The sequence below is a fragment of the Pinus tabuliformis genome, chromosome 3_1 (assembly GCF_031772625.1).
Source record: "Pinus tabuliformis cultivar Carrire ecotype Pingquan chromosome 3_1, CPIR1, whole genome shotgun sequence".
Classification (NCBI taxonomy): domain Eukaryota; kingdom Viridiplantae; phylum Streptophyta; class Pinopsida; order Pinales; family Pinaceae; genus Pinus; species Pinus tabuliformis.
This window is the reverse complement of record NC_142301.1, coordinates 617,647,329-617,674,599: the sequence shown is the minus strand read 5'-3', so window position 1 is coordinate 617,674,599 and position 27,271 is coordinate 617,647,329. Positions and strand designations below refer to the sequence as shown.

General features: G+C 35.7%; 1 pseudogene; it reads left to right on the top strand.

Annotated features, from left to right (window-relative positions):
• The first annotated feature begins 6,092 nt into the window (after positions 1-6,092).
• On the top strand, positions 6,093-12,739 carry LOC149188531 (caffeic acid 3-O-methyltransferase 3-like; annotated as a pseudogene).
• The last annotated feature ends 14,532 nt before the right edge of the window (positions 12,740-27,271 follow it).

Here is a 27,271-nt window from a genome sequence, read left to right as displayed (position 1 = left end):
TATAAGTTAATATTTTTTTAATTCCAAAATAAAATAATAAAAAAGATTATAATATTTATTTATATCTTTTATTTAAATATATAATATATCCTTCCATCTTTATCTTTAGGATCTCTGTTAAAAATTCATAAAACTAGTCCTTAAGATATATTTGGTAATTGTTTGCATTAATCTTTTTCCTATATAAAATATAGGAATTTAATATTGTACTCAATATGGGAATAATCAATGTTGGAATAATCATTAAATTAAGACATTTATTAATTTTTATTATTGTAAAATAGATTTTTTCCCTTTCGATTTAAATGAAAAACACTGTTTATTTTAACTTGTTATAAAAATATAATCGAAACATAACCGAACACTATACAAATTATTTTTTAACTTGTTATAAAAATATAATCGAAACATAACCGAACACTATACAAATTATTTTTGTTATAAAAACATAATAGAAATATAACCAAACACTATAAAAAATACATTAACTTGTTATAAAAATATAGTCGAAACATAACCGAATACTATACAAATTAATTTTGTTATGAAAACATAATAGAAATATAACCAAACACTATAAAAAATACACATGAAATAAAATTTAGGCCATTTACCCAGTATGAACTATATCCACTAAAAATAACCAAGCTTTTGTGTCCACCCAGAACGACGAAGACTTTTATTATGTCATCACCAAAATTTTTAGCATTTATACAATATCCATATTTTTTTTAACCATGCCCTCATAATAGCCCAAAGTCATATTATAATAAATTCATCATGTCTTTAAATAGGATACATAACATGAAAATACAATGAAAAAAATGATGGGTTACTGAAACACTTAAACTATTAATAGTATTCATCGTTTCTTTAAATAGGCTATACAACATGAAAATATCATGACCAAATGATGGGTTACTAAAACCTCAAGCATGTAACTAATGGTAAAATTGTTAGTCTATGACTAGGTCAAATTTTACACTAATAACCACAACTCTCTCCCACTCCCTTAAAATTGACGAGATGAGCTTAATCCTAATGTATTTGTTGAAGTTCATATAACAAATTTATTATAAGTGGGTAACTAGTAGTTTTATCCATTAGTTTTCTAACAAGTTTACCATCTCACATTCTCTCCTAAACCTAGATTGTACCTATTGATAAATTTTATCATACATGACTCCATGCCCCAACACACTATAGCATGTATGTCTAAATAGTAGGTCTTACAACAAAATAACCTAGAGCTAGTATACAACTACTATTCAAGTAATTCATTTCAAAACTTTCTCCATTATCTATATGTGAGAAGGATAATCATATGTGATATCATGCTATAACATGTATGCCTAAATAATAAGTCATCTCCTTTGGGAATGCATCTTTCCTAGGATTTACAACTTAAACGAAATATTGTAGGGAATTCATGCATTATTGCAGCTCTCTATAACATGTTATCTCCTTAAATATACCTCCACACAATTATCTTCATATAAATTCTCATATCCATGCAGTTATGTAAACTTTCTCTCAATATATTCCCGTGTCTTTCTATTGTGCCTCCACTGCACTATTCTCACCTCACCTTGATCCAGTGTTCAAAGCTCAGCTCACTTTCCCTCACCAGATCTAGGAAATCTCTTATTAGCACATGGACATTCATCATAATTCTAAACCAAATAACATAACCTGCCGAAATGCTTTATTCACTTAGGGTTGTGCTTCTTCCATGTATATTAAATATCAATCTTGTAAATTTTCTCATGTATTCTGATGTATAAATTTTTTGTACATATGTATATCTAAATAGTAGATCTACATATTCAACTTATAGTAACTCATTATCTATCATCCCAAAAGAGCCTAAGCCAGTCTATACCAACATTATAAAAAGATAAATAAAAATATAATAAACACATAACCATAACGCATAATAAGTACATATGAAACAAAATTTTCATAGTTTTCAATATATGAACTACATCCATTAAGAATGGCAAAGCCTTTTTGTATGTTGTCATCAAACTATTACCATACTATTTTTCTACTCTGCCCTTGCAGTGGCCCAAAGGAAATTTACAATAGATTGATCATGCCCATAGTAAACACATTAATGACCGTATCAAATTGACTATATATTGAATCAAATTTACCCTAATTATCTTAACTATTTTGTTAATGGTTACATTATCATTACAAGTAAAAGTTAAAATAAAAATGTTTAGATCACTAAAGCTTGTAATTAAACCGGTAGTCATACTATTTTGTAATTAAAATTATGTATTTCATACAAATCTAAAAAAAAAAATATCTACATTTATATAGTTAAATATTTATTTAAAAAAAAATTATTGCATAAATAAAAAGATCTAAAATCTCAATTTAGTGGTTAAAAAATGTAAACTAGCATTTGCAACTGTTGCAAAGGAAACCCCGTAAGTCGCATATATGGAAGAAGAGCATAAATGAAAAAAGTTGTGATATGTTACATGATCTAACTATAGCCCAATTTTTGTGAAAAAAATGTTAATGTTAAATTTAATACAATCAAACAATCTACTCAAAAAAGAGGCATGTGCCACTTCCTTCCCAAATGCTCAATCTAAGAGTTTGTTTTCATTGACAATTTGAAGAGTTTATTTTCATCTAGGCCAAAACTCCTTTGTCTTTCATAGTAGATTGAACCCTACACCATCATATCTTACCTTTGTCTAAACCCTCCACCATCATATGGTACCTTTGTCTTTCATAGCCTCAGCCAAACTAAACCCTTCACCATCATATGGTAATCACCCTCGTATGGTAATTGTTCTAGACCAAATTTATTTGTGAGTAATCTCTAAAGGTGTCACCCTCGCATGGTAATTGTTCGAGACCAAATTTCTTTGTGAGTAATCTCTAAAGGCATCTTCACCCTCATATGGTGATCACCCTCGTATGGGTGTGAAGTAAGAAGTGAAGACTGAACCCTACACCATCATATGCTACATTTCCAAACCAAATTTCTTTATGAGTAATATATAAAGGCGTTTCCATTTATACATGTCTCCATTTATACACAGTGTGCCTAAACCATTCACCAATCTCTAAGAAGTGAAGTAAGAAGTGAAGATTGAACCCTCACCATCATATATTACATTTGTCTTTCATCGCCTCATATGGTAAACATATGGTAATCACCCTCATATGGTAACCAAATTGCTTTGTGAGTAATCTCTAAAGTAGTTTCCATTTATACATGTCTCCTCACCATCATATGTTACATTTGTCTTTCATCGCCTCATATGGTAAACATATGGTAATCACCCTCATATGGTAACCAAATTTCTTTGTGAGTACCAAATTTCTTTGTGAGTAATCTCTAAAGGAGTTTCCATTTATACACATCTCCATTTATACACATTGTGCCATCTCTAAAGGCGTCTCCATTTATACACATCTCCATTTATACACATTGTGCGTAAAACATTCATCGATCTCCCATTCATATACATCTCCATTTATACACATTGTACCTAAAACATTCACCATTCTCCAAGAAGAGAAGCCGAATATGTGTGTCGAAAGTGAATGGAGTGGAGCAAGTTTAGTAAAAATATGTGTCTCGAAAAGAGAAGTCCAATATGTGTGTCGAAAGTGAATGGAGTGGAGCAAGTGTCGAGAGTGAATGGAGTGGAGCAAGTTTAGTAAAAATGTGTCTCAAAAGTGAATGGAGCAAGTGTAGTAAAAATAGAGCAAGTGTAGTAAAAATAGCCAAATATGTGTGTCGAAAGTGAATGGAGCAAGTTTAGTCAAAATATGTGTCTCAAAAGTGAATGGAGCAAGTGTAGTAAAAATAGCCAAATATGTGTCGAAAGTGAATGGAGCAAGTTTAATCAAAATGGAGTTGTCTATAATGCGACTTTTTGGAGATTCCGGTGACAGAATCCGGCGGAAGAAATTGACGTTAAATCTTGATTTGTTGCAGTTAAAATGGTTTTTTAACTGCATATTTGGATTCAGCACCCTCGGAAACCCCTGGGATGCTTTCATTGTGCAGAAACTAGCTATCAAACTTGCGATTCCAATAAATTCCTGCCGGATTTCGACCGGAAAAACTCGCCGGAAAGACTTTCAAAAAGTCGCGTTATAGACAACTACAATCAAAATATGTGTGGAGCAAGTTTAGTCAAAATATGTGTGTCAAAAGTGAATGGAGCAAGTGTAGTAAAAATTGGGTACAGGTAGCCTAAAAAAGTGACATCTTAGATTAAAACATTAAACATAAACATACATTAAATTCTTAAAGAAATTCCACTTCATAAATTTTTTTTTAAAGCTTCTTTATCTAAATTAATATTCTTTATTTTAGAATTCAATATCAAAAAAACAACTTAAAACTTGAAAAAAATGTGATTATACATTATAGATTTAAACACTAAACTTATAATTAATCCTTAAAAAAATTCCATTCACATAAAATTTCCAAAATTACATAAACTCGTATTTTCACAAAATTTATTATAAAATTCAATATATATAACATAAATATTAAAAATAAAATTAAAAAATATGCATCCAATTATAAATTTTTTAATAGACAATTTTATAAATAAGTAAAATACTAAGAATATATCGATAAAGAGATTCAATTTATTATTTTTATTAAAAAAATATTTACTCGATGCATATAAAAATAAAAAATAAACAAAAATATAATAAATTTATTTATCTTTAGTATTTAATATGAAAGGGAAAAAGAATCTAAGCCAAAAAAATCAATTAATCAGAGTTGCAATTAAATATATTTTAAATTTAATTAATATTTAATATAATATTGTTAAAATATATATATATATTTTTTCATAATATAATATTGTTTATTTGATATTGATATTGAATTAAAAGAAAAAAAGAAGATATACAAAGCCTTATTATGTACCATCTAGCATAATAATTTACATATAATTGTCTAGAAATATATGAGAACAATTAAATAAATACCAACACAGTAAGCTTGAAATTAAATTTTGAATAAAGGGAGAAATTTTTAGTATACATAATTGTATACTAAGAAAAAAGCTAAAGACTAACCTTTGGACATTTATGTGCTCCCACGAACATGTAAAATATTCCATTGTATACACAGACAACATATATTTTTAAAAGGGGAAAAATCAAAAACCTATATATAATTAACTTATAATAAAACCTGTAACAAACATTAACCAACAAAAATTATATTAAATTTATAAAATTTTCCAATTAATTATCAAAATTTTAAATGAAAATACCATCTATTAGCCATAAAATTATTTCTACGTTTAAAAACAAAAAAGCCATCCATCATAAATATTTCAAAATTGAATATTATTTGAAAATCTCCATAATATTAAAAATACATTTTTTCCGGAACACGAATCTGACGATTCGTTATTTTGCCCGAACGATTCTTGGGGACTGAAAAATTGTTCGGAAGGACATGGGTAGTTGCAACTATTCCACTACGAATGTCTTGGGAAAAAAACTACATAAATATTGTTTTGTTTACGTATATATTGTTATCCATTTATTTTATAATTAAAAATCTGGTAAGAAATTTTATAATTCAAAAAATTGCTAAACAATATCATAAACTAGATGTGTTAATATTTGGTTTTAATTTTTTAATCGATATAGAATTTAAATTTTTAATAAATCAATATTTTAAATATGTGAAGTCTTTAAGAATATAGAATAAACAATCTAAAATTTTACATAACATTATAATATAAACTAATATTTACACTATCTCAAATACCTTTTGGAAGTTTGAGATCTCTAATATTTACGTTAAGTTAAACAATATCAAATAGTGTGAAAGTTCAGTGTCGATAAATCTTTTAGATCTTGTCTTTAAACCTTACCTGTCCTCACTCTGTCGAACGCATTGAACCGGGCATCACCGGATCTACGACGTTTGTTTTTAGCGTTAGCCACGAAGGCATGGTGGGGATCGAGCATAACAGTTGCTACCCACTTAAGCCTGTACAAGGCCATTATTGCATCCACTGTTTAAACCGCATTTAGGGGATGATCTACTGTCAATAGTAAGGAAATTGGTCATACAAATGGTCAGGGTATGCTATTCATGGGAATACTTGTTTATCTATTTACTATATAAATGGATCAGCAGCTTGTAAAAATATACGCTTCATCTTTTTCCAGTCTCATTCCATTTCATCTCTGCTCACATGGCGGCCCCTATCGACTGGATTGATCATGTTTCGCTCGCTCAGTGAAACAGATCAAGCCATCATCTGAATCTGTAGCGACACCCGAGCTCCAGCTTTATGAGATGATATGGTCTTTCGTCAAGCCCCTGGCTTTGAGAGCAGCCGTGTTGCTCAACATTCCTGACATTATCGCCACACAAGGCAACGGAGGTGCCCTTTCGGTTGAGAAGAATTTTTTTCACCTTGTTGCTGCTAATTCCTCATCTACTAGTAATTCCCATTCGCAGGTGGATGTGAGATATCTTTACAGAATTCTGAGGCTCCTTGCTTCCTATGGCGTTTTTACTGAAGAAGAAGAAGCCGATCAGTCAGACCATGCAGATACCATGAAAATAAAGTACGGCTTGACTGGTGCAGGGTGAAAATCAGCAACCTTGTAGGCCTTTCCTGCTCATCATAGAAGACAAGGTCTACCTGGAAGCTTATCAACATTTGCACGAATCTGTCTTGGAGGGATGCTACACATTTAACAAAGCTTATGGTATGAGCCCCTAGGAATATCTGGGTCGTAATCCCCAAGCCAACAAGATTTTCAATGAGGCCATGGCCACAAACACTAGAACTGTCATGGCGTCTGTGGCAAAGATCTATGAAGATGGGTTTAAGAGTATGGACACGCTGGTAGACGTTGGAGGAGGTATAGGATCTGCTTTATCCATGATTGTGAAAGAACATTCACATATTCATGGCATTAATCTCGATCTCCCTCATGTCCTCGCCACTGCGCCTCCCATAATAGGTAAAATCCGTAATGTTGGTCACCATTAATATAAATTTGTTGATATAATAACGCGATAGCAAGTGAATCATGATTTATAAAAAAATTAACTTGGAACGAGGGAATGTTGCAGGGGTGGAACATATGGAGGGAAATATGTTCAAGCACATACCTTCAGCCGATGCAGTCATGATGAAGGTGATGATTTCATCCATGGTTTCGTATTTGCATAAGAAATTTACTTTTGCTATTATTGTTATTTGAAGTACTACACACTTACATGTGGACTCTTAGTTAGAGCATGGGACTACATGCAAGATAGCTTTTGCATGATTTACTCCTTGATTTTCTCCTTCTTTAACTCCGCAACTGGTTAGTTCTTCTACCTGATTTCCTTCTTGATTTTCTCCTTCTTTAACTCCACAACTGGTTAGTTCTTCTGCATGATTTACTCCTTGATTTGCTCCTTCTTTCACTCCGCAACTGGTTAGTTCTCTCCCGAACTTGTTGTAGGTGTTGAGTCTTCTCATTGATCACCACTATGGTGCATTACCTTGGGATCTTCACCCAGTAATGCTATATCATGAATATTGTAACCTATTTTCTAATGAATCATTATTTTGTTCTTTCGATTTTCTTTCAGTGTTTTTGCTCTACAAAGCTGTGTGTTTAACCTTTACTAGCTAGATTCATCTGTGCAGGTTTTCTAACACATTTACATGGTATTAGAGCCCACAGGTTGCTAGATAAAAGGCGCACCAGTACTTTATTTTGTAGGTATTACAGCTTGGAGATCGAAGATCGACAGAAAAATGGAGTTTTCCAAAGCATCGATCCTAACATCATACAACTATCACGAATGGAAGGACCAAATGGCTTGATACCTTCATAAAAAAGGGTTGTACAAGATTACCATGGCTGCAGAAGTGGAACCCACTTCAGCCATAGAGAAATCCAAGTACCTCAACTGCATGGATGAGGCCCACGAATTCATATGCATGTGCATCTCCCTAGAGTTGCAATTTCACCTATCTACATGCAATACTCCCAATGAGATTTGGAAATAGGTTGAAGAAATCTATGGGAAACAGGATGAGATGAAAGGACATCTGCTCGAAATGGAGCTGCTATCATTGGATCCACGAAACTATGACAGAATTCAAGACTTCTTCACCAAATATAATGATCTATTGCTGCAATTCAAGGGTTGTGAAAATGACAAATCCAAGGAGGAGAGTCGCCAAGTTCTCTCTATTATGTCAAATCTCGGACCAGAATACTCCGTATTTGTGTCTACATTTCATTCAGTAAGGCTCACAATAGGTAAATCCTACACTATGCCTTCTCTCAAAGAGTTCATGGAGTCCCTTACTTTTGAGCAAGATAAACTCATTGGCATGGGAAAAATCAAACCTCCAAAAGTGCATGCACTTGCTATGCATGATGGTAGCCACAATAAAAATCATAGATCTGATTCAAATCAGAAAAATCAACAGCAAAAATACAAGGGAAAAGCGCATTCCCATCCAAAGAAGGAAGGGTACACCAAGCCCTTCAATGACTCCTCCAGCTCGAGAAATGAGAAAGGGAAGAAAGGAAACAAATGCACCTACTGTCAAAGATGATTCCATCCAGAATCCTCTTGCATGAAGAAACAAATTGACCAAATAGCAGAAATCCTTCAGAAGCACAACCTTGGGGACCACATCCCTCAAGGCGCCAAGAAGAAAACTGAGGATCCGCCACACGGGAAAGGTAACAATTTTCATGCTTTAGTTGCAATTAATTCTTCCCCTGATGCATGGATTATAGATTCTGGTGCATCACATCATATGGCTACTGCAAAGGAAGTCCATTCCTCTTTGGATGCATGCAAAGGACCTCCCATCCTCATGGGAGATGACTCACCTATTGAGGTCACCAGAAAAGGTAGAGTGGAACTTTTACACGAAAGCTTTGAAGATGTGCTTCATGTTCCAAAAATTTCGGTAAACCTGCTTTCAGTTTATCATATCACTCATTTCGGCACCAGAAAGAGAGTGGAATTCACTCCAGATGCAGTGAACATATATGACCTACATAGCAGCTCCAAAATTGCAACCGGTGAGGTAAACAATGGAGCTAGACTGTATACATTTTCTGAATTTATTGAATCTAAATCCTTCTTATTTCTTACACATGTTGATGATAGTAGTAGGCTTTGGCACGAGAGATTTGGTCACTTAAACTATATGTATATGCAGTAGCTAAGCAAGCATCAGATGGTGGAAAGCTTGCCAAATATTAGTTTCTCCAATGGAGTTTGTTAAGAGTGTGTCCTTGGCAAACATCCTAGAGAAAAGTTTGACACTGGCAAGATTCACAGATCCTCTAGATTTGATCCATAGTGATCTCATGGGGCCTTTTCTTCATCCTTCCATCAACAAAGCAAGGTATGTTCTTACATTTATTGATGATTTCTCACGATATGCTTGGGTGTATCTTTTCAGGAACAAATCTGAAGTTTTTGCGCACTTTGAAGATTTCAAAGCACTAGTTGAGACAGAGTCAAAGAGAAAGATCAAAGCCCTCCGTACAGACAATGGGGGGGAATATCTTAATAGAGCACTTCAGAACCTTTGCCTTGAGTCCGACATACAGTTGCAGTACACAATTCCATACACTCCACAACAAAACAGAGTTGCTGAGAGAAAGAATTGATCTCTCAAAGAGATGGCTTCCTGCATGGTGCATGCTAAGTCACTGCCTCATAAGCTATGGGCTGAAGCACTTAATTGTGCTAACTACATCCAGAACAAATCTCCTCATAGGCCTGTCAAGGATCAGACCCCCTTTGAGGCTTGGAGTGGCACTAAACCAGAGGTCACCCACTTCCGTGTTTTCAACTCCCGAGCATGGGCTAGGATCCCCTCTGTAAAGAGGAAAGCTCTTGATCCACAGACCATTGAGTGCATCTTTGTTTGATAGCCTGACAGTGTGAAGGGATACTGACTCCTGATTTCCTCTATGGACAAGTTCATCATTGAGCGAAGTGTCAAATTTGAGGAAAGTCTCTCGCATGCACCTCAATTGCCACATGCAAACACCTTTTATCTACCTCATGTTCGAGATGATGACTCAGTACACTCAGACGCAGATACAGAGCATGCAGATGCCACGGTAGAGAATGCAGATGCGGAGACAGTCTTTAGATACAAATCCAGTGCATGCATATGATGATCCACATCCAAGCCCAGATCGGGCTTCCAGCAGTGAATCAACTTCCCCTGTCATAAATCAGAGAACAAGGAGTTTACATGAGACATATGCACAAGACCACCCAGCTACTAGAAATGGTCTTGTGGGGGATAGTTCTGATCTGCGGAGGACTAGCTCAGAGTTTATTGAGCCTCCTCTTGCCCTCACTGCCACTAAACCAATGCCATCCTGGCATTATCATTTGGTTCAGTCTTCTGATCCACAGTCTTATGCTGAGGCTGTTGGGCATCCATCTTGGGAGTCCTCCATGGAGGAGGAGTATAACTCCCTCCTCTAGAACCAGACTTGGGATATGGGCCCCCTTCCTTCAGGAAGGAAACTTGTTTGATGTAAATGGGTCTACAGGACCAAGAGTGCTGCATATTGGAAAATCATCAAACAGAAAGCTAGGCTAGTAGCCAAAGGCTTCCAGCAAGTGCATGGCATTGATTATGATGAGACCTTTGCTCCAGTAGCAAAGATGGATTCCATACGCCTTACACTTGCCATTGCGGCTACCCAGGGGTGGGAAGTACATCAGATGGATGTGAAGAATGTCTTTCTTCACGAAGACCTATATGAGGAGATCTACATGGAGCAGCCACATGGTTTCATTCAGGATTCATCTTTAGTCTACAGACTGAAGAAATCTCTCTACGGCCTTAAGCAGGCCCCGAGAGCTTGGTATGCGAAGATAGATTATTTTCTCTTATCACAAAACTTCGAAATATGTAAGTCTGATCTGAATTTTTACATGCTCAGGACACATGATTCTCTTCTTATCTTAGTTTTGTATGTGGATGATCTCCTAATCAACGACAGCTCGGTTTCAGCCATTGTTGCAGTCAAGAGGGTCTTGCATGATAGGTTCTTGATGATAGACATGGGTCCATTACACTTCTTTCTTGGTCTTGAGATCAGCCAGGATGCCACAGGCATCAAACTCTCTCAGGCTAAGTATGCATGGGATCTCCTCAAGAGATTTCACATGACTGATTGCAAGCCAACACTGACTCCTTTTCTGTCTGGGGTCCGCCTTGAGGATGGAGGTGACACTCCATTAGTTGACAGCACTCTCTACCGACAGCTAGTGGGGAGCTTATTGTACCTCACCCACTCCAGACCAGATCTATCATATGCAGTAGGGGCAGTTTCCAAATACATGCAGGGGCCGCATGAGCTACACTGGAACGCTGCCAAGTGCATCCTCCGATATGTGCAAGGCACCATCACCTTTGGGATTCACTATGCAATAGGCATTGCATTGAATCTCCTTGGCTTCACTGATTCTGATTGGGCGGGCGACAATATTGATCGCAAGTCCACCTCTGGATATTCACTCAGTCTAGGGTTTGGCCCTATCTATTGGTCAAGCAAGAAGCAGGCTGCTATTTCTCTCTCTTCAACTGAGGCCGAGTACAAAGGAGTAGTCAACATCATTATTCAGGCTCTGTGGCTACAATACTTCCTCACTGAGTTGGACATCCAATTCCATTAGCCCATTATCATCTGGTGTGACAACTAGAGCACTTTCAAATTTTGTAGGGATCCCGTACAGCGACAACAGATGAAGCACATAGAGATCCATATGCATTACATTTGAGACTTAGTACATGATTGGGTCATTGATTTGCAGTTCTTTCCTTTAGCAGAACAAACTTCAGACATCTTCATCAAGACATTCATTGAGCATAATTTTCGCTCTCCGCACGACCGTCTTGGAGTGAAGGACACAGTTGCTTAGCAACTATCTTTTCTTCCTCTTTTCTTTTGATTACATTGTATTTTGAGGGGGGGGTTTTCCCACGAGGTTTTCCCTCCTTCCTCAATTTTAGTACATGTTGCACTATATTTTGGGTGACCTTTGGCCTTAGTTGCCAGGGCCCATTTTCTATTTTTCACCATAGTGGTGTTCAAGGGGGGTGTTGGAATCACTACACACCTACATGCAGACTCTTAGTTAAAGCATGGGACTACATGCAAGATTCCTTATACATGATTTACTCCTTGATTTGCTCCTTTAACTCTGCAAATGGTTAGTTCTTCTACATGATTAACTCTCTGATTTGCTCCTTCTTTAACTTCGCAACTAGTTAGTTCTTCTGCATGATTTACTCTTTGATTTGCTCCTTCTTTCACTCCGCAACTGGCTAGTTCTCTCCGGAACTTGTTGTAGGTGTTGAGTCTTCTCATTGATCACCACTATGGTGCATTACCTTGGGATCTTCACCCAGTAATGCTATATCATGAGCATTGTAACTTATTTTCTAATGAATCATTCTTTTTTTTCTTTCGATTTTCTTTTAGCGTTTTTGCTTTGCAAAGCTGTGTGTTCAACCTTTACTAGCTAGATTTATCTGTGCAAGTTTTCTAACACATTTATAATTGTCACTACTGCGTGCTGAAGGCTAAAAATATTCTATTATTATCATTGCAGTGAATTATCCATGACTGGGAGGACGAGGAGCAATTTCCAAGATCCTTATGTTTAAAAGGTTTTGAGCTTCATATCTACAAGCCCAGATAAATAAATTTGAAATCTGAGTTTTATAGAATGTTCGAAATAACAAGCAGTCCTTTGGCATTTTCAAGAATACTAAATCACATCCGCAAATGGTTATCATATTGTTTGCTTGTCACTGAAGGAGAATTTGCCCCCGAGTCGTAATCAATCTCGCATCCATGTCAAGGTGGTAATTTTGAGGGAGGTCCACTTCGAAGGTGTTGGGTGCCCTTCGGGAACCTTCCTTCTTCATAACTTGCTCTGTCACTCTCTTTGGTAAAGTACCGTACTCTGCATGCCTCAAAATAAGACCACAAACAATAGGCAAAAAACCACAAAAAAACAAGCATACATGTTCATACACACAAGATCAAAATGAAACCCTAGCTCTTGCAAACCAGGGCAAGTGACCCTGGAAATCGTCGCTATGGCCGACAAAGCAGGCAAAATTGAAAACAAGAACCAACAATTCCTAGTCTGGGCCATATTAAACCACGTCCTCGCATAATTCAAGAATCTTAGAGCTTCATTCTTGAGTCTAGAATAGCGAAAAATTGAATGAGTTTAGAAACAGCTACCCTTTAAACCCACCCTGGCCAAATCTTAGAGCTTCATTCTTAAGTCTACAACAGCGAAAAATTGAATGAGTTTAGAAATAGCTACCCTTTGAACCGACCTTAGCCTTTTCTCTAACAGTGTTGTTGGTGTTTGCACTCCAGATTTTGGTGACTTTGCGTGAATAGGAAAATCGATGGAAGGACTAAATTTGCAGATTATAGGGATGGGCACACAAACTCAGAAAATAAGGTCCAGCATATAGGCACACAAAATCAGAAAATAGGAAATGTTCTCGAGCTATGGAGCTGATCCAAGATAAGGATCTTGAAGTGCATTGTATTGGCATGGAGCTAGAGACCCTAGTTTGACAAATTGTCAGCCAGAGAGTTTCGTAACATGTAAATCCAATTGCATAGCAGTGGGGGGCAAAAGGATCGCTCATTAATCCATTCGATTGAAATCTTGGAGTCTCTGAATACAAACATAGTGTACAGTCCAATCTTATTGGCACAGTGAAGCTATGTTACCAGAAACGGGACGGTTGCCACCATTCCCCGTAAAAAACGTGTAAGAAACGAGACCAGACGGAAACGCCGTTTTCTACGGTCGTTTTAGTTAACGGGTGCATATATTTTATGGGAAATCTTTTACAATTCATAGTTTGCTCTTTTGCAGGTCGTTCTCACTTCTCAGCCCTATATTTTCACTCTTTATTTTAGATTTCATGCATGTATTCATTCAATAACCTAGAGGCCTATGCCAAGTATACAAAAAGTTGATCATTTCTGTACTATTGTCCCTTTCTTTAGTTGATTTGTTTTCCTTTAACATGTATATAGTTAAAATTCATAGTTTAAACACTATTCTATATGTGGCTCAAGAAGTTCACATTTAATTGCATTCACATTTAATTGCAAATCCTATTTATTGTTTACAATTATTTATATATATATAATTATTTCGATTTTTTTTAACGAAACAATAATTAGCTGAAGGCTCAAAATGCATAAGAATGTATACACTTAATTGACTAGGAGGCATAAAAATGTATATATTTAATAATCAATTTGTTAAGCGTCAGTTTGATATTCAAATTATTTAGTTTTTCATAAAATTTAGATTAAAAATTTAGTTAAAACTACATTGAATTGAAACTAACTTTGTATTTTTCATTTTCTCTCTCCTCGTTTTGTGAGTGCGAAACATCCAAACCCTGTTTCTCGTGCCGTGGTCGTTTCTCGTAACATAGCAGTGAAGAGGCCCCCACATGGAAACAATTTCGGCCAATGTATTCGTGCCAGCGCCACAGGACCAAAATAGATGTACATTGATATTCCCTTAAAGATTGAAGAATGATATGTGTACCACAACCACTAGATTAATTTGTAGCGCCATCCAAGAATATGATATGAGGACTAAATTCTCCAAATTATGCAGATATGTTATGGTATGTATAGGAGATATCCAGGGGCTTTTTATAAAAAGATGATGGTGTTCCTCGAACGCCAGATCCCCAAAATATGAAAAAAGGAACAATTTTAAAATCAGGGTGATGAGTTAGCCACCAACGAATGCAGTCTGCAATAGAAGAGTATGCATGAGGAGCTGGGATGGACAAGAGGTGACATACCTGTACGCTGTGACCAAATGGAAACTGAGACCAAGCAAAATATGAGTAGGTGGAAAATATCTTCAGAAGAGCTTCTACAGAGAGAACACCATTCCGGACCATAAAAACCTTGCCCATATAGATTATTCCAGGTGAGGATTTTATTGTTCAATGTTAACTAGCCAAATATATTTACCTTTTTGGGCATATTCCATTTCCATAAAGAATCATACCAGCCAGGAGAAATGGTGGATCGGAGGTCAAAGAAATGAATGGGTAGATTTCCTTAACCGAGATCTTTCTAAAAACCGATCATTCATCGCACCCGAGGGAATGGAAACTCCTGCCCTGTATAGTTTATGATTATATTCCTCCCAAATGTCAGCCCATTTGTCCTCGAGTCCCATCTATGAAGCATGTATCCAATTTAAAACCCGTGTAGGTGAGGACGATCCGACATGTATTTGGCGAAAGTGTGAGATACCCAAATTCGATAGATGAAATATGATCTCAATCTACAAGATGTGGTCACCTGAGAAGCCGCAAACTGGATCCAATCCAACCTCCACATTCCTACCATCTCCAATCTCCCATTTGAGATTACCAAAGAGCCATTTTTTAATGCTCATGAAGCCCTGCCAAATAACAGATGCATTTTTGGGAGATGAGCCACTCCTTGTTTTTAAGATATTTCTCTGCTACGAAATCCCCAATACAAAGAGGACGAGCCATAAGCTCTTTGTCAACAGGGACCAACCAAAAACTTCCAGTTGTTTCAAACCCCATCCGCCGAGCTGCTTATGTTGAGTGAGTAGCTCGAGCCGGGCCAGGTGAAATTTCTTTGTTCCCTTAGCACCAGACCAAAGAAAACTAGAAATGATGGCATTGATCTTCTTGATAATAATCTGAGGCATCCGAAAAAGATGGAGCCAATAAACAGGGATATTTTGAAGGTCTGCCTGAGCGAGTATGAATCGTCCCCCACTCGAAAGCTACCGATGCAACCACGAGGAGAGTCCTTAATCAAATATCTGTTAGTCTTCAGAGGGTAGCCTAGGTATATGAAACCCCAATCCATGGGAGAAATGTCTATGCAAAAAATGCTGCAATCTCCATAACAAAACTTATGTCCCAGCAAGCATAAATGATTAGGGATTTAGCCTTGTTAATGTATAACCCAGACGCATCTCCAAATCTGTATAAGCCTGGAATCCGCTCCCAAGAGAACTCAGAATCCAAGTGTAGTTTCTTGATCTCTGCTAATGCCTTGATCGGCTTGGTCTTCTGTTTGTAACCTCTAGCACGCCTCGACCCGTTACAAGGATCATGTGGATCACAAGCAATTTGGGCAGAATTGAACTGTTGAGAAAGAACGTCGGCACGTTCTGTATTTTGTTTTTCCATATCCCGGTCGATATGTTGACCAGGACGTTCGTATGCCAATTAATGTTGGGGATTTTTCTGGTAAAATCCCAAAAATAAACAAATAAAACTGAACACAGAGGCAATGCTTTACAAGATTTTTTGTGCACAGGGAAGCTCAAAAATTTGTCTGAGAACAGAGTATTATATACCCAGAAAAAGATTTCTATTCATTAAACGTAAATGTCTGATACATATTCATCCTCTTTTACTCAGAGAGATTTACAAAACATTCAACCAACAAAATATTTACTCTAAAATTCTCTTTTTCTTTTAGTGCTGTAAAACCCCTTTTACATTACTGCTGTAAAACTATTTTTAAATATGCAGTAAAATTTTCATTACATTCCAATTTCAAAATAATAACTCATACAGTTATTCATATACCTGTGCGTTTTTTTCTTTTGCATTTCAATGCATATCCAATACATTCATAAAAGGTCAACACAAATCTATGCACTACTGTACATTTCACCTTTCTTCACCACAGGTCAACTCATAAAACATTCATAAAACATTACAAAACCATATGCGCTCCCCCTGTTTTCTTTTTCATATGCACTGCTGTGCAATACCATTTTGTTTTCGTTGCTGACTCATTCTTCAAATGGTCAACACATAAAAACTATCTGCTGCTCCCCTGTTCTTTCGCTGCTGCGAGCTCACACATTGCACTGCTGTGTAATCCCTTGTTCTTTCGCTGCTGCGAGCTCACACATTGCACTGCTGTGCAAAAACGTTTTTTTACAGACGCGTGAGTTTCATATTACAAAAATGGTCAACTACAAATAAAAAAGACTTCACATTTTCTTTAATGTGTATGCCACACAAACACGTAACATACACATACCCATACCTCCGACATAAAAAAAACATTAATACTTCACCTACGCATATGACAATTTATTAAATGCCTTCATATCAAAACTGCGGTCAACCAATCTTTAATTTTACTCCACGCAATGTAATTAATTCGATGCAGGCTCGTATGCTACTTTGGTTGATGGACGGCGGAGAACGATCAAGCAAATCGGACGGTGGACGGAGATTTCGGGAGGCCTTTTGCTGCTGAACTTTAGGCTCCGAAATGTCAGTTCTGCTAACGTATACAGAGGACCACGCGTCAAAAAATGATTGCATCGGAAGCGAGAGTACGGAAACTGCCTCACAGCAAAAGACAGTCCGATGAGTGTCGGGTGGTTTGGAGGAGCGGTTTTGGGTGCTGCGTGCTTGCTGAGTTGATGGCGGATTTGGCCTGCCGTCGCTGTCCACGATTTTGCCGTGTCGCTGTCCACAACGCCTGCAGTTGGAATTAGTATTCCAACAACTAAGCCTCCAGAGTAACACGAATCAGCTCCTCATTGTCTGGAGATTTGAGGACTTGCATGGTCAACTGTCCACCACACCAATCAAGCCCAGACCAAAATAAAGGGAAGAAACAAAAATGTGCAGTAGGTGTTAGAACGATCAGGGAAAATTTGAAATCCCGATCGCTTTTGGCGCGGACATCAATCTTCCATAGAGATGTTCCAAGGATTTACTGTTAGAACTTCGCCGATTTTGTCTGTCCGCTGTCTCTGAATTTGAAAGTATAATAATTAACAAACAAACCCAAGCGCCTCTGAATCTGAAAGTATAATAGTTCACAAGCAAAGCAAGGCGCCCTTCACAAGCCAATTCCAAAATCCTGCATCTCATTATTCAAGATCTACTCGCAGCCTCACTGCCTGGAGCAGGAATAGCAACCCCTGCGTCCTAAATGTCTATGATCTATCAAGCATAGATCTGTGTATCCCTTAAACTGTAATTCCTAAGGTAAAAAGGCAGTGACCTTTCACCCAACGACGTTTTTGGCAACTTTTGTCATTGGTTAACAGATTAAATTGAAGTCAAAATCGTTATTAAAATTGCATTAATTTCACTAACAACTAGCTTAGATAGTGTGCATCGGATATAAAATTATATTGATCTAGATGAATAGTAATAATGGTTAAAAATAAATATACTATAAATAAAATATACTTTAATAAGTTAATAATTTTCTCCAACAGACATATTATATATAGATTATCATAATAAATCGTTATAATTTATCATAATTATGTAATGTTTACCAATTTTCAATTTATAAAAACTTTAACTAAACACTCTTTTAAAAGTTAAATTATTTATTAAAAATGTTATATTTTAAATTTAACAAAATAAATAAAACATATAACAAATAGAAAACCTAGTATAATTTAATTGTCAAACCAATAGTTAGAATAAGAAGTTAAACTTTCACTCATGTTAAATGTCTCTAGCTATTGGGTGATTAATTTATCTCCTAATTAGAGGAAGAAAAACTTCTAGGGAAGCGAAAATAGTTTTAGGGCCCACTCTAGGCCAAAATAAGTAAATAAATAGACACTTAAACATCATTAAAACTATTTTTTTTTAGAGAAAAATTATATTTCTATTAAAATTTTATGTTTTTTAATGAAAATTGCTCTGACAATTTATGTTTAAACAATTTTAGTTAATTATGCAAAAAAAAAATATAATAAAAACACATATTTATTCAAAAATACTACTAAAATTTAGTTTTTGAAGTAGCATTAAGTGTTAGCTCAATTGGTTGAGTCCCCATTGTTAAAGCACACTTGTTATTGAGAGGTCATAAAACTTAATAGTTGAGCCTGCAGCAAGTGATCCCTTTGGGTGGATCTTCTTGTTACATATATTTTGTGGATGTAGCGATCATCGAAATAGAAAAAAAAAATCGAATAATAAAACATTTTAAATCTATTTATTAATATATTAAATATATAATAATATTTTAATAGGAAATTAACCTTACAAATTGTGTATTGCTGATTTTAGGACATTTTATAAAATTTTATTCATTATAAGTAGGGTGTAGTCTAACTTACGAAATGACCTTTCTCATGACATTTTTTTCTAATTAATTTTAACTAAAATCCAACAGAGGTTTTTAAAAAACTTGAGTTTAAATTGTTTAATATGTAAAATTTGAGTGCTCTAGGGGTTTTGAGGGTGCTGAACCCATTTATGCATTCAAAAATGAATTTTAAAAAACAAAAAATCACATTATTTCTTGAAATTGTTTTTCTAAATTTTGGTGAAAAAGTCTATTTCGTCTATAAGTTAGACTATGCCATAAGTAGTATTCAAAAATCCCTTAATCACGGTAATTATCTTGAAAGTAAAAAAGAAATTAGGAGGGACACCTACTACCCTGCTAACTCCCAAGGCATTTAATAATGGGGGCGGGGCGGGGGGAAGGCAGTGGCATGGCTTGCCCCTCCCATCTAGGTGCACGCAACACTTAAGTTCACACAAGTATCTAACTTGGGTATTTGATGGGTCCCTAAGTGTTATGGTGATTAATATAGATTTATATTTAAGCCACAGGGATTTTGTCTCCCGCTTGCACGTGAAAGTAAACTTTCCCTGGCACAGTGTGGTAACTCCAACTGTCGAGTGGAAGTTGATAGATATATGGGAAGATGTTATATTTTTTCTAGATGGGGTATCATTATTCTGTAGAGAATGCGGTGGTAAACTTCTAGCTAAAGAAAGTTGTTATACATTACTAAAGGGGGTAACCAAAGTGAAACATTCAAGGTACGATGCTAGTTGGAGAATTTACACTCAGGATGTGATGAAACCTTTGTGGAGGTCGCCCTTGTGAGGTTTGTTTCTAGTTAGGGAGGTCGGCACAACAAAATCATTACAACTCTTTAGGGTGTGTTATCAACATGTTTTGGAGGGCTAGCGCTTAACTACTCTAGTAATCTTTATTTTCTTGTTCTTCATTGTTTTGTTGGGGTTAGATAAGGGGTGGTCCTGGGTAGGAAAATTTTTCTCTGGATTCTTTTCCTTGGTAGGGTTTTGTTTTTGTCTTGGTGAATTTGGCTTACATACTGCATGTAGCATTTTCCTCATGTGTCATTTTGGTTAGTGTATGCATCCCCCCTTCTGCCTTTGTTTGGACCAACTTTGTCCTTTTGGGAAGCTCAATAGGTGTTATGATAACCAGCTCATCTTGTCTATTTAGGGATTTGGTAGTATTGACTTTCTTGTGTTGTTGACAAGGTATTTTTGTTGGGTTGTGAATTAGACCCCTTCTTGCATAAGGTTTGGGGTCCTTCAGTGTTGGTTAGACATTACTAGAACTAGTTTAGGGAAAGAATTTCACTATTATCCATAACTAAACAATGCATAAGATGTAGGTAAGGGCCTACAAGTTGACGGGGGTAGGGCTAGCCTGGACAACAATGAGCCCAATCTCAAGCTCAAGCAACGACATCCTAATATCTATTTGTAACCCTCTCTAGCACCAAAATAGAAATTCAACAGTTAGAGGAACAAATGACTCAAGAATGTCAGACATTTTTAAATGCATAATTAATTCACTTGGATTAGTAACCCTAGCAACACCAAGGGACAAAGAAACTAGCACTTCCAATCAGTCGGTCTACATTGGAAACTAAAGACCCTCGTTGACTATGTTTCGAAGGAGAAACATGAAGATGAGAATGACATCATATAATCCTTGAATGCTATTCAGAGGATCTAGTGCCACCATTGTTACTTCTTAGAACATTTGGATGCTCACATTGTCCACTTGGAGAGTCATCTCCAATGTGAATCTAAGCCACCTATACTAGCAAGCACTAGTGCTTAGGATCCTACGCTTGTGATGTTGCCTAATTCATAATCCTCTTCTTGTCTTTGTACATTTCTAGTTGATGTTCCAAAGCAGATATTTGTTATATTTAGGTTTAGTTCGTGTTAATGTTTTTATGTTCTCATGGATCCTAGCCAAGTTTTATTATGGCTTGAGGCTAGGCTTTCTATTTTGCTAAGTAATAGCCTCTAAATTCATATTAGTGATGTACTCTGACATATGAAGGTAATAAAATATAAAATTGCAATAAAAAAATACCTGAAAATAAATATGTATTTTATATTTGTTTTAGAAAAACATCCCCAAAACTTTAACAACTAGCAATGTCACATCTATAAAGTGTTAAATAGAATTAAGGTACCATGACAAGGATATATCTCATTAAAAGAAAATGTTTCTATATATTAGTGTTCTTAAATTTAGATCAAGTTGATATAGGATTAGTCAACTTGGTTGAGTTGACCATCACCCATATTGACCTGATTAATGGATCAATTTAGAGAAACAGACAAATTTAGTTCTAAATCAACCTTGCAAGGTTGAATTTGTACCTACTTGATCAAGTAGGTGTTAGACTCCATTATGGTTAACTAAGCATACAAAATTCAATTTCTTCTTATTAAAAAAACTACAAGAATTCTAACCCTTAAACCCCATTAACATCTTGCCTCAAATAGTTTAACCAAAAGTGCAAGAAATTAATGGTAATATTATGTAAAATTTGGCATTTCATTTATCTTTCCTTGTTAGCATTTTACTTAAAAATTTAACAATGTCATTAATTATTTTGGGATGTTTCACAATGTTTCTAAACACATAAGAATACACAATAAAAAAATATAATTTCACATTCCATTCAAAATTAAATAGACATAATGGATTTCAATATTTCAATATTGGTAGGGTTGCAAAATTTTCATGCATTCTATCACATATGAGAGTTTGAGATTTAATCAAGAGAATCTGTCCGTTTATGTACCTCTATGTGGGTGGTATTTACTATTGAACTCCTCCATCATGGCCTTAGCAAAAATGTACCCTTTATTCAAGTGAAATCATTAATTAGGCATGTTAAACTTTTGTTACCATATTATAAGGTTTGGATTAAAGGCAATTTCATCAAATAAGATGGTTGTGTTTGAAGCCCCTAAAGGATTGATGTAGAGAAAAGGGTGATACTAATGACAATGATAAAAAATATAAGGATGGAGGGACATTACATCTCATTTAAATGTTCATGATTGTATATTTCATAATTATTTCTTTTAAAATTGCAATATTTTTTTGTGATCATGGTATGGAATCTTTAAATTGTATTTTTCACTAAAATTTAAATATTTTATGTATTTTTTAATAAACCTAGTCATTGAACTCAAATTATTCCTAGTCAAATTTGAAGTGGTTCCTCAACCAATTTCATGTCCAAGTCTAATTGACCCTTGGCCAATTGTAACTTCAATTTTGAGTTTTAGAACATTACCATACATATAGGATAAAACTTAATTATAAAATACGAGGTACATAGTAAAGATAATAACTTAATTAAGTGTCTAATGAGGTGAAATGTGACCATTGGACAACATTACATTTCTCCCTTAATGATGTCTAGAAGAATAAACACATTTGGGAGGAACATGTCAATATTGACATTACCCCGAAAAGAAAACTTCCTTCATTCCCAATAAAATGGAAGATGAACAAAATTCTACCTCACTAAGTATTTTATGATGATACCTACAACCTATTATTTAATTAGGAAATATTCCAAGGCAATGACACAACATGTTATCACTCAGAATTTTACCTGGATGTGTAAAGGAAAATCTTGAGGTAAAATTGAACCAATTTTGGACTAGAAGATGGCCCTTATAGTTAGAGGGGTCTCCCTCTATGAATCAACTACCTAATGTCACTTTGGAAACTATTCATGTAATCGACAAAATGGTTAGATCTTCAATAGCTTAAGGGTTTTGAAAGTGTGGTTTGGTAGAGTGGACAAAACCATTGGGCAATGGAGTCAATCTGACTGAAAACTAACCAAAATTACCAAGAAGTTGGTTGTATTATCAAGGATTAACAAAGGCAAGGTAGATAGCCTATCTCAGACACTTAAATCATCATCATAGATGTAAGCGAAAAAGGAAACAACCCATTGCATTAGAATACCTAACAATGAATAACTTCTAATGCAACTTTAAAAAAGTAATAGTGAAAAAGTATTTGAAAACTATGAAATCAGAGCATCAAAGAATGGATAAATTCTAAATCATTTAATCTTATTCAACTACTGAAGACAACATTCAAAGAATAATAGAGAAAGGAAATACAATCACATGTAGAAGACACTAGACAATGTTATCACAAGAATCTTTGGATTTTCGGATCAAATTCTTTTGGTCTTGGTAAAATTTTTATTAATCTCAGAAAACAACAAAGTACACAAAAGTATTTTCTCTACTCAAACTTCCCTCTCCACTATTAAAAAAAAAATGATACTTTATATAGTTTTACAAAAATAAATTATTGCTATTTTTGTCGAAAACAAAAACTGCCAAATAATTCAAAATTAAGAATGAATCTGGGATTGTCGCATAATGTCTTGAAATTTTGAAGTTGTTGGAGTTAAATTACTTTGATTTAGGATCTTTGGCCTGATCCTTCTCCTTGGAATCTCGAGGCAATATTTTTCATATTGAGCTTCTGCCATCTATGTATCTATCTATTGATTTTCTGCCACAAAACCTGGGACTGATATCTTCGATTCCATACCACTGTCATTCAATTTGGAGCTAACGAACTATTACTAGAGTTACAAATGGTTTGAGTTGTTTGGACCGAATCTGGAATAAGATGTCAAGTATCTCGAATGTTGGAGGTAGAATCTAAAGCTGTTGGACTTGATCCCTTTAAATTTGGGATTAAGCTTTGACCTGTTGATATTACTCCTTAGGATAAGGGATATTGATCTTGAATAATTTTGAGTCTTAATTTGAGTAATTGTTTGTTGATATTCTAATATTTTTTTATTATTATTAGAAATATTTTCAAAAAAATCACATCAACACATTTCGAACAAACTTATATGGTTCATCTATTTTGTTTATATTTCTCAAATAAACATTATAATGACAAATATAAACAATCACAATGATTAAGACCCATATGAAAAACTTGAAAAAAAAATATAATCAACAATATCGGAGTACAATCTTGGAATTTGGATGATGCCACTACACAACTTTACCACTACAATACCAATCATAATCCCGACAAATACAACAACCAAGGCAAAGATAAAAATAATCACACTTTGAATTAATCAAAAGGAGTTGCAGCTTACAGGTGTGTACAGCACCTTGAGACTGCACTCAACAAACAAGGAGGAGACTCTCGCTCACATTCACTCTACATTACATGAATGAATATTACATATTAAATACATCACTGAAAAATAGGTAGTTGTAAACAACCTCCTAAATTCTAGGAACAACTCCTAAACTAAGAAGATACGTTGCAACCACATAACCATTTCTCCATGATTTCTAATTCCCCCCCTTAATGTAGAAAGGGTTATTTTGCACACCTAACATCCCTCTAAATAACTCAAACTTTACTCGCCCTAGAGGCTTAGTAAAAATGTCAGCTACATTATCACAAGTATTACAATAATCCACACAAATTTCCTTAGACTGTATCTTTTCTCGTACAAAGTGAAACTGAGTGTCAATGTGTTTAGTATTCTTATGGAAAACTGGATTGTATGCAAGCTTTATTGTGCTCTGGTTGTCAGTTTTGATGCTGGTTGCTTCTCTTTGTTCTTCGCCTGCATCGCTGAGCAATCTCCTCAACCAGATAGCTTCGCATGTAGCTGCACACAACGCCTGGTACTCTGCTTCACATGATGATAATGCTACAGTGCTTTGCTTTTTGCTACTCCACGAAATAACCCCGGATCCAATACTAAATGCATAACCTGTGATGGATCTACGATCATCCAGGTTGCCTGCCCAATCAGAATCTGAATAACCTGCTAAAGTAACATCAGAAATGTCAGTGTATAAAATACCATAATTGCAAGTACCACTAAGGTACCTCAACACACATTTTGCTGCATTCCAGTGACTGTCAAGTGGTCTGGACATAAACTGGCTGAGCACACTAACAGAGTATGCCATATCAGGTCTAGTTGTCGTGAGATATATCAGACTTCCCACTAGCTGTCTATACAAAGTGGCATCCACCTGTTTTGTGCCATCGTCACTGCTTAACTTGAGGTTCTGCTGCAATGGTGTTGCTGCTGTTTTGCATTGTTCCATTCTGAATCTTTCCAACAGGGTTCTGGCATACTTTCCTTGAGTTAGAAAAGTTTGACCAGAATCTTTCCACACTTCTAGTCCTAGGCAATAATGAAGATCACCAAGGTCTTTCATTTCAAATACCTGTGACATTTGCTGCTTGATTTCTTTGATCAAATTATTTGCATTTCCTGTTATTATCATGTCATCCACATACAAAGAAATCAAAATGATTTGCCTCTGTTTATTTATCTTGATATACAGGTTTGGATCGTTGAGGCTCCTATGGAAACTATGTTGAACAAAAAATGAATCAATTTTGTCATACCATGACCTGGGTGCTTGTTTCAATCCATACAGTGCCTTATGGAGTTTACACACTAAATGTTCCTTCCCCTTTTTCACAAAACCAGGAGGCTGTACTAAATACATTTCTTCGTTTAATTCTCCAATCAGAAATGCAGATTTAACATCTAACTGGTGTAGCTTCCATTTGTGTTTTGTTGCTAAACAGATTAGCATTCTAATTGTATTAAGTTTAGCTACAGGGGTAGAGGTGTCATCAAAATCAATTCCTTCCTGTTGTGAATAACCCTTTGCTACCAGTCTTGCTTTGAATTTTTCTACAGTACCCTCTGAATTTATCTTAGGTTTATACAACCACTTACAAACTATAGGGGTTCTTCCTTCTGGCAGCTCAACTAAGTCCCAAGTATGGTTTCTATATATGGATTCCATTTCTTCATGCATTGCAGCCCTCCATTCATCTGATCTACTTGCTTCTTCATAATTTGAGGGTTCTACAATATTTAAAATTTTGGACATTAAAGCATAGTCTCCGAATTTTGCAGGTAGTCTAGTCTTTCTACCTGATCTTCTCGGTAAAGGACTCACCTCAACTCTTCCTGTTTCAGCACTGTCTGGGCCTGCATCCTCACTTATTGAGCTATATGCTGCTACTTCTTCCTGTTTCTGCTCCTGCTCCTTTTCTTCTTCTTCCTCTTCACTGTTCAGTTCTATCAGAAATGGAATGTGGCTGTCATTGTTAAAGTCTTCCTTTCCATCTCCTATCTTTTCATGAAAAATGACATCTCTGCTTGCAAACACTTTATGAGTCATAGGATTATATAACTTGTTTGCCTTATACTCTGTGCCATATCCTACAAATATACATTTCAAGGCTTTGGGGTCTAGCTTTCTCCTATCTGCTTTCGGTACATGAGCAAAAGCTTTAGATCCAAATATTCTTAAATGATCGACTGCTGGTTTGAGTCCAAATAGTGCTTCAAAGGGGGTTTTGAAGCCTAGACATTTGGTGGGACTCCTATTCTTTAAATAAAGAGCAGTATTAATGGCTTCTGCCCAAAGACCATTAGAAATACCCTTACCTTGAAGCATACTTCTCGCGCACTCCACAAGGGTCCTGTTCTTGCGTTCTACTACTCCATTCTGTTGTGGAGTGTGTGGCACTGTGAATTGCTGTATAATCCCATGCTGCTTGCAGAAGTTCATGAACTCTCCTAACCTGTATTCTCCCCCTTGGTCCGAGCGGAGAATCTTTATCTTCTTTCCTCTTTGGTTCTCTATCATAGATTTGAATTCTTTAAAGTATCGGAAAGCTTGACTCTTTTTGCTTAAAAAATACACCCAAGAGAACCTAGTGCAATCATCTATAAACAATAGAAAGTAGTATGCACCTCCTAAAGACCTACTCTGCATAGGTCCACAAATATCTGTATGCACTAGTTCTAGGATGTCTCTTTGTTTTCTGTTGACATGCACAGGGAATTCATTTCTATGCATCTTCCCTAATGCACATCCATCACATTCCAGTTTGATATTATGTAAAGCAGGAAGTCCATCGACCATACCTTTATTTTTAAGCAAGATGAGATCTTGTAGATTGATATGTCCAAATCTCTGGTGCCAGAGATTCTCAGCTGTTGATGTTGCTGCAACCATCGCCTGTCGTGGCATGC